The 7,227-nt window shown below is 35.9% G+C and overlaps 1 protein-coding gene across 1 annotated transcript in view; it reads left to right on the top strand.

The window, feature by feature from the left end:
* The first annotated feature begins 4,633 nt into the window (after positions 1-4,633).
* LOC106872407 (peroxiredoxin-1) overlaps positions 4,634-7,227 on the top strand; it is a 34,659-nt gene continuing 32,065 nt past the window's right edge. Inside the window, exon 1 of the mRNA XM_014919404.2 lies at positions 4,634-4,786. The gene's annotated coding sequence lies outside the window, so the exon portion shown is untranslated. The remainder of the gene's footprint in view (positions 4,787-7,227) is intronic.

Genomic DNA, 7,227 nt, shown 5'->3' with positions numbered 1-7,227 from the left:
CCCAAGCCCACTCTGCCTCATCCTTCCCCTGCAGACACCAATCCTCTCCCCGTCCCACTCGACACGGAAAAATGAGCACATGCACACAGGAGCTTTAAATTTCCCAACCCCTGCTATGTAAGGAAAGAAGAGAAAAAAAGTACATCGTGTTTTACGATGAAGCAAATACCAAACTTATAAATGAAGTTTATTGTTGGGACAAGATAATATATGTGAGCACATATTTTTGTGAGGAGGTGCCCAGGAATTTGGGTAACATTATAGTCGATCCTATATATGAGGAGCAACTAAAGGAATATGAAGAGAACATTAACACTTAAAGCGCAACGGGCCACGATCGTGGCCGTCAGACACAGGTCGACAGGCCACGATCGGGGCCCAGATAGATGCATTTAATTCATGGGCGTTTATTGGGGGTTTAATGTCACTCAAACGCTCCGATACCCCACAGAATGACTTTACAGATGATGTAAAACTTGCCACTATGATATACTAAGAAGATATTTAAACTAATTTTTGTGTGTTTATGTGTGCATGGTAGTCTCATTTTCATAAAATGTGCTCAGCAGTCCATTCTATGTAAATGCAAATCCCAGCGCCTTATGGGTTAAATACGTAGCAAAGAATATAGATACCAGCAAGATGCCCACAACGGTGAGTCTATTTAAATTAAAAGAAAACTTTAATATACACATTTTACAATGTTTAACAGTTTAAATTTTTTAAAAAAAAAGAAAAAAGTATGTATGTAAGGTTAAATGAAGGCGCCCGGACGTGAGGTTGAGCGTCATTTCATTACTCATTTTATTTTATTTTTATTCATCTTTCCATCCGTTTTTGTGTCTCCACTTTCATTGTACCATCCTGTTTGTTTACGTATTGTCCCCTCTATATTTAGCCTTCCGTGGGCAATAAAGAAAAATTGCTTTAATATTGTGTAAAAGGAAACAAACATATAAAAAGAAAATTTATACATAAAGTTGATCGGTTCGCGTTTTAGCCACTGCCGGGTAGTGTTTAATTTGTTCATTCAACATCGCCGCGAATTCCCCCTTGTTTTTCAAAAAATCCCCCCTAAATCACAAAATAGGTGAGGGGGAATGTGTCCTATTTTTCAAATCCTGGCAGCAATACTGAATCTGGAAGCAGGATAATAATTCAATTCTACACTTCATCACATTCAAGAATATAAACACGTTTTTAAGCACAATACACACGGAGTCAAAAAGAAACATTACCTTCCACCAGAACACCGGGATCGGCACTGTCGTTCACGCAGTGCTCTTTCTCCCTCGGACATATGAGCATGCGCACAACAGCTAATCACCGCATCGCTGGAACTGTGAAGGGCACAGTTCTATACAAGGATTTTTGTATCTTTTTCATACACTGGGAGATGACTACTGACATTAAACTTAAGGATTATATGATGTACAAGTATAAAGAAAGAATTTTTTAAAAAAAGGACTCATTATATTGAATGTTACCGATAATATCGAGTGGAAATAGGAGTTCTGCAATTCCGCAGTGCTAATACACGAGCCGCCACTGTTCAGAGGGTAAATGAAAATATTTTTTACTTGTTTAATCTAGAGATAGGGGCATTGCCCATGACCTTTGTAGCACCCCCTCACCAAGACAGATCTTGATGCTGTTAATGTTCCGTTTAAACTGTTGCAGTTCAACACCTACAGAAAGACATGAGCAGGAAGATTCCAGAAGGCTGATGTTTTGCGACGAAAGGACTGGGTGAAATGGTTAGTATGAGACCAATGGGATTGGATGCACCAGAAGTGATGAGGAGTAGAATGACGACTGGATCGAGGATGCTTGAGTGGTGGAGGTACGAGATCAGCTATCTCATAGGAACAGAGGCCATTATAGTAGCAATAAGAGAGAGAGAGAGAGAGAGAGAGAGAGAGAGATCAGCATGTTTCTGAGTTAGACGCCAGCATGTGTCCATTATTAATTAAATTTCAATTAGTCAAGCAGCCCTTCTCTGGATGCAGCCCAGGGATGGGTGTGTGCGTAGTAACATTGTGCCAGATGTGGGAGCAGTGCTTTGTTATGGAGTCACTTGATTTTCTCAAGACGTTCGCTTAAAGAATCAATGTAGGTTTGTCCTTGTGTTAAAAGATACAAGGATGGCAGGGATCTACTGAAAGGTTTTCTCAAGACGTCTACTTAAAAAAATCAATGCAATTTGTCATTGTGTTTGGATGATGCATGTTTAGAGTAAGTTAGGGAGGAATGAGGGGTTGTGTTGTCTGCATAAAAATGGGCGTTGTTAGATACAAGTAGGAAGAGAATAGAGCCAAAACGAAAACCTGGGGAAGATGATAATCAATTGAGACTGGAGCAGAAAGATCCTGTCAATTTATGCTTCGATAGTGCGATCAGATAGAGATGAGAGATGGGTAGAGACCGAAGGCGAAAGGTTTTAGTGGGAGATATTTGAATGTCAGATACAATTGAAGGCTTTGTTGATGTCTAGGGCAACATCGTTGTTTTTACCGAACTTCTCTAAAGGAAAAGCCCACTGGTGAATGGCATGAGAGAGTTGATCGCCAGTGGATCTGGCTCTGCAGAAGTCGTACTGGTGATCACTGAGAGAGATGGGGGCGAGAACGTCAGCTTTAATGGCTGTCACTATTACTTTTAGAGATATTTGAGATGAGAGCAAAAAAGGACCCAGTTGACTGGGTCATAAGGGTTGGTTTTCTTTGATCTGAATCGTGCTTCCAAATGCCAGGGTATATTTCCGTAAAGAGTGAGATATTAAATAGTTTGGTAAGTATAAGAGCAAGTTCTGCGATACAGCGCTCGAATGAACTAAAAGAGACACTGTCCGAGCCAGAGGCCTAGTTTATTAGAAGCAACCGGAAGTATTTTCATATTTGGCGTGTGTGTACAGGGTGTGGAGCCTAGTAGAGTAGAAAGGGTTAGATTTGGAGCGGCTTAGTTTTGGTATTGTAAAGTTAGTTGAAGAGCAGGCGGCGAAGATGGAAGCTTTCTCCATAGGGTTATTGCATATAGAGCCATCATTGTTTAGAATAGGAGAAAAAGAGGATTCTGTAAAGTTGGAAAAGATTCTTTTAGCCAGGGACCAAAATGATTGGTTGTAGTCTTAGAGGAAGGGATACCTTGAGGGCCGTATAATGCACGGAGGCGTCCTTTACATACCGTCTAGATGTCTTACAAATGTTGCAAATATGTTGTTGGAAATGACATGGATCATGTTACTATTGATCAAGATGAAGACAGTATTGCAGTTAGAACTGTTTAAAATCAACATATCAAGGTAGAAACTGTCATAAAACTGTTGGAACTATCAAATGTTGGGAATCAAGAGAGCTAAGTATACCTTAGAGATTATTGAATTGTTGCTTGAAGGATGAAGATAAAAGAGGATGTATCGCTTAGATTATCGTTTAGTAACTAGAATAATGGATGTAAAAATCATCAATAAATCAGAAGCAATTATAATGTTTTCGGACATGTCAATTTGTATGGGAGATATATTGATCTCTATCGAAACAGCATATCATAGCTTTCATCACTTCGCAAACGTGGTGTCCTATTTGCCCGACGACAAAAAGCATTTAAGAATATAAAACTGAATGAGCCAAGCCTTAACATCCAAAGACGTCAAAGCTTGGCTTATTCTGGTGAATAGCGACCCATTATAAATAGGCTCAATTAGCATGTAAAACACGCAATTCTGACGACATTAAACATAACATTACGAGGACGCTAGAGATATTTTTTCTCTTTTGTCAATTTGCTTTCACGTTGTCATTTCTTTTATTCCAAGTAATTAATACCATTTTTGAGCAAAGAACATTTTTATCTGCATTATCTATATGCATTAATGGAAAAATAAATATGAAATTTTGATCTTGTTGATTAATTAACCAGTGTCATTTACATATAAGAGATAAAGAATAAAAATAGGAGCAGGAAATAATAAAGACAAAAAAGAAAATAGTTGAAAAAATAAGCAAAGAGAAAACAAAACGAGAAATATTGAATGAAAATGAATGACTTGAAAGTGAAAGAATCAACAAAGCGATTGGGAAGAGAATGAACGAAAAACAAGAAAGGATTCGAAAAAGAAAAAGCAAAAACAAATAAAATCAAAAATCGAAAGGAAAAATAATATAAACACGAACAAGATTGAACGAAAATAAAAGATGAAAATAATTAAAATGGACTACAAAAGACAGAAAGGAAAAGCAAAGAGAAAATGTTTTTGAAAACTGTCAATGAATAACAAAAAACGAACCGAAATGCAAGAATGAAAAATTATAAAATTAATGAAATAATGCAAAGATAGATGAAAGAAAGATGGAGAAAGCTAGAGAAGAAATAATAGAAAGAAAATAATATAGATCGAATAGGAATGAAAAATAATTAGTAAAAGAAATTTAATACAATAGGAAAGCTAAAGAATAAGGAAGGGTAGAAAGCTAGGAGAGAAAAAAATTAGCGAATAAAAATATAGATAAAAAGATGAATAAAAAAATAAAAAATAAAAGTAATTCATTCTGTTAGAAGTTAAATGTAAAATAAATTTCTTTAGCTTTAAAAATACTTAGTCATAGCATATCCGTATTTCGTTTGTGAAGCCAGTAGTACTTTTGTAACAACCCCACTTCTGCCTATATATATATATATCACGTGTCGCACCGAGTGCACATTTGTTAAACCTGTGAGACGTCTCCGTTGCCGGTTAAATTTTCTTACTCAAACTGTTTGCAGACTTCGTCTTACCTCGTTCTCTCAGGTAAAATTCACTTCTATTTTATTATTCCCTATTTGCCATTTTTCTCTCTAAGTTATTGTATTTTATTTATGTATATATGTTTTATATATTGCTGTTAAATTACGCGTTTTTTATTTAAAAAAACAAAAAAACTTTCCTATAAGCTCGCTTGTTTGTATTTAATAATTTTACGGAGGCGTCATTGAAAAAGACATAAATTTATAGTTATATAAACCCTGCTCGCTTACGTTGTATTATATAATTTCTCTGTAGAATTCAGAATCCCTTTCATAAAGGGTGAGCATATTTGAAGAAAAAAAATTTTTTTTTTAAAGGCCGCTATTAATTGAATCCAGCTCAGCCAATTTTTTTTCTGCAGGAAAGATAGTTCATTTTTCTTTTCTTTTCTTGCACCGCTTCTCTTTATATTTATTGTATACATGGAAACTCCTCACATGAAGTTTAATAATTTTATAAGAGGAAATGTCAAACTGTGGAATTCATGTCTTTTCAACGAGTATTTATGTAGCTAACCATACTCGAAATCTATTCTGAAAGAGCTGATCCCTTTTTATGACGTCCCTCGGAAGATTCTATACTGAAGGGCCATGTGTCTCGCTCTGGCCCTTTTCTCACATGTCCACTCCTTCCCTTAAAGTCTTTGTCTTGAATCTTTTGTTTATACGCGGCACCTCCCACTCCTACATTAATACGGAACAGTTTCTGTCCTTTAATCCTGTGTTAGTTCTAGGGCTGGAGCTAGTTTTTCATAGCTTTTGGAGGAAAGGGCTGTAGTTAATTATCATGGCTAGTAAATTAATCCTTTACACTCTTCGTATGAACAATGAGAGGATGAGTGTGGGTGCTGTGACATTTGTGCCTTGCTCCTCATTTGTGAAATATTTATTGTATATGCATTTCTTTCAGCTTTCTAAAATTTTTATGTATGAAACCAAACCAGATCTATAAAATTTAATCGCTTATCAAAATAATGTCGAAATCGAGCAGAATTCAGTTTCAGAGAACTTCTTAATTTAGAACCGCGCACTAATTCGATAGATCGGAAGTATCACTTTTCTATCGAGCAAGTACCTGGTTTCAAACCCGCCCATTTTGCATTGCAATATCTTTTTAAAGAAAGGCATGAAGGTCATATAATTATCAGTCATCTCCATCGAAGTGTTCTTGCGGCTCTCAGATACTTATCTTAAAAGTAAAATATTTTAATTTGATCTCCGGCAACAATACTTGCCTGGATGGAAAGTTCTAGATCGCTAACTTCGAACAGCGTGTGAGTTGGGCCGCTTTAGTCCTTTTCTCTTATCTACTTTTCGTCTTTTTTGTTTTTAGGCCATAAAGCTAGCCTTAAATTGTAAAGGAGCACTAGTGTTAAGTTTCTTTTCTCCGATTTTTTTTTAAATCTTAGGTTTTTTTTTATTTATTAGTTTACTTTTTAATAAAGGGTATTCCAATTCCTTTTGAACATCAGACTTAGAATCTGCAAAATAAATAATCAATTGAAATAAAAAGAAAAAAATTGAATTTTTCCTTAAATGAGATTTGAGTGGGGGCTTACAACAGCAGAACATTTTAATTTCGACTGCGTTAGAAATGTATGAAATGGTTGAATTTTCAGAAATAAGGATGAAAATGTAATTACAAATGGAAACAAACCTTTTACAGTTCAAATGCAATCGAAATGTATTTAAATAACAAAATAAATGCAATTACAGCAGCTGTAAATTTCTAATCAGTTTCTGGGTAATTTTAAAACTAAGACAAAAAGAAATATTAGTTGGGCTGATTGAAATAGGATGATAGACGGATAAGAGCCGAGCACGAATATTTATATATCTAATTTTATAAAAAAATGTAATTTTGTAAATGCTGGGATATACCGTGCGCAGTTTTTCTCCTTACCTTGAACTTGTCAACCCTAGGCTGTTACATCTTGCGAGACGGCCTTCATAATTAAGCTTGGAATTGAGTGCAACTCCAGTTTGACTATTTTAAAAGTGATCTGTCGCAATTGGGTTATAATTTTGTGCGTATTTAAGATGAGGATAGAATTTGGCTGCGATTTTTAGTAAGTCGAGTGGGCTCAGTTCCATAGTTAAATAGAACAGAAGTTAGTCGATATTTTTTATTCGAGTAAAATTGGGCATGCCTACGCAAATGGGTCAATATGACTTTCACTCGGGAACAATAAAAAATAATAAACCAGCCTGTGGTGTGTTAAAGAGTGTATGGAAAACGAATATGAAGAAAAAAAATGCGCGCTGACGACCCTGGGGAGGGGACTTTCGGAAAATTCAGAAGATCCGATTTTTCCGTCATAACTTCCGGTAAAATGGATTTTTTTTTTTTTACGGAATCCTACGTTTTAGGTTATGGAGGATCCGATTCGGGAAAAGTTTTCAGAAGACGCATTTTCAAAATTTCAATTACCCCCTCCTCCGTTT

This window comes from Octopus bimaculoides, chromosome 8 (assembly GCF_001194135.2).
Source record: "Octopus bimaculoides isolate UCB-OBI-ISO-001 chromosome 8, ASM119413v2, whole genome shotgun sequence".
Classification (NCBI taxonomy): Eukaryota; Metazoa; Mollusca; class Cephalopoda; order Octopoda; family Octopodidae; genus Octopus; species Octopus bimaculoides.
Note: the sequence above shows the minus strand (reverse complement) of the source record. Positions and strands in the feature narration are given on the sequence as shown.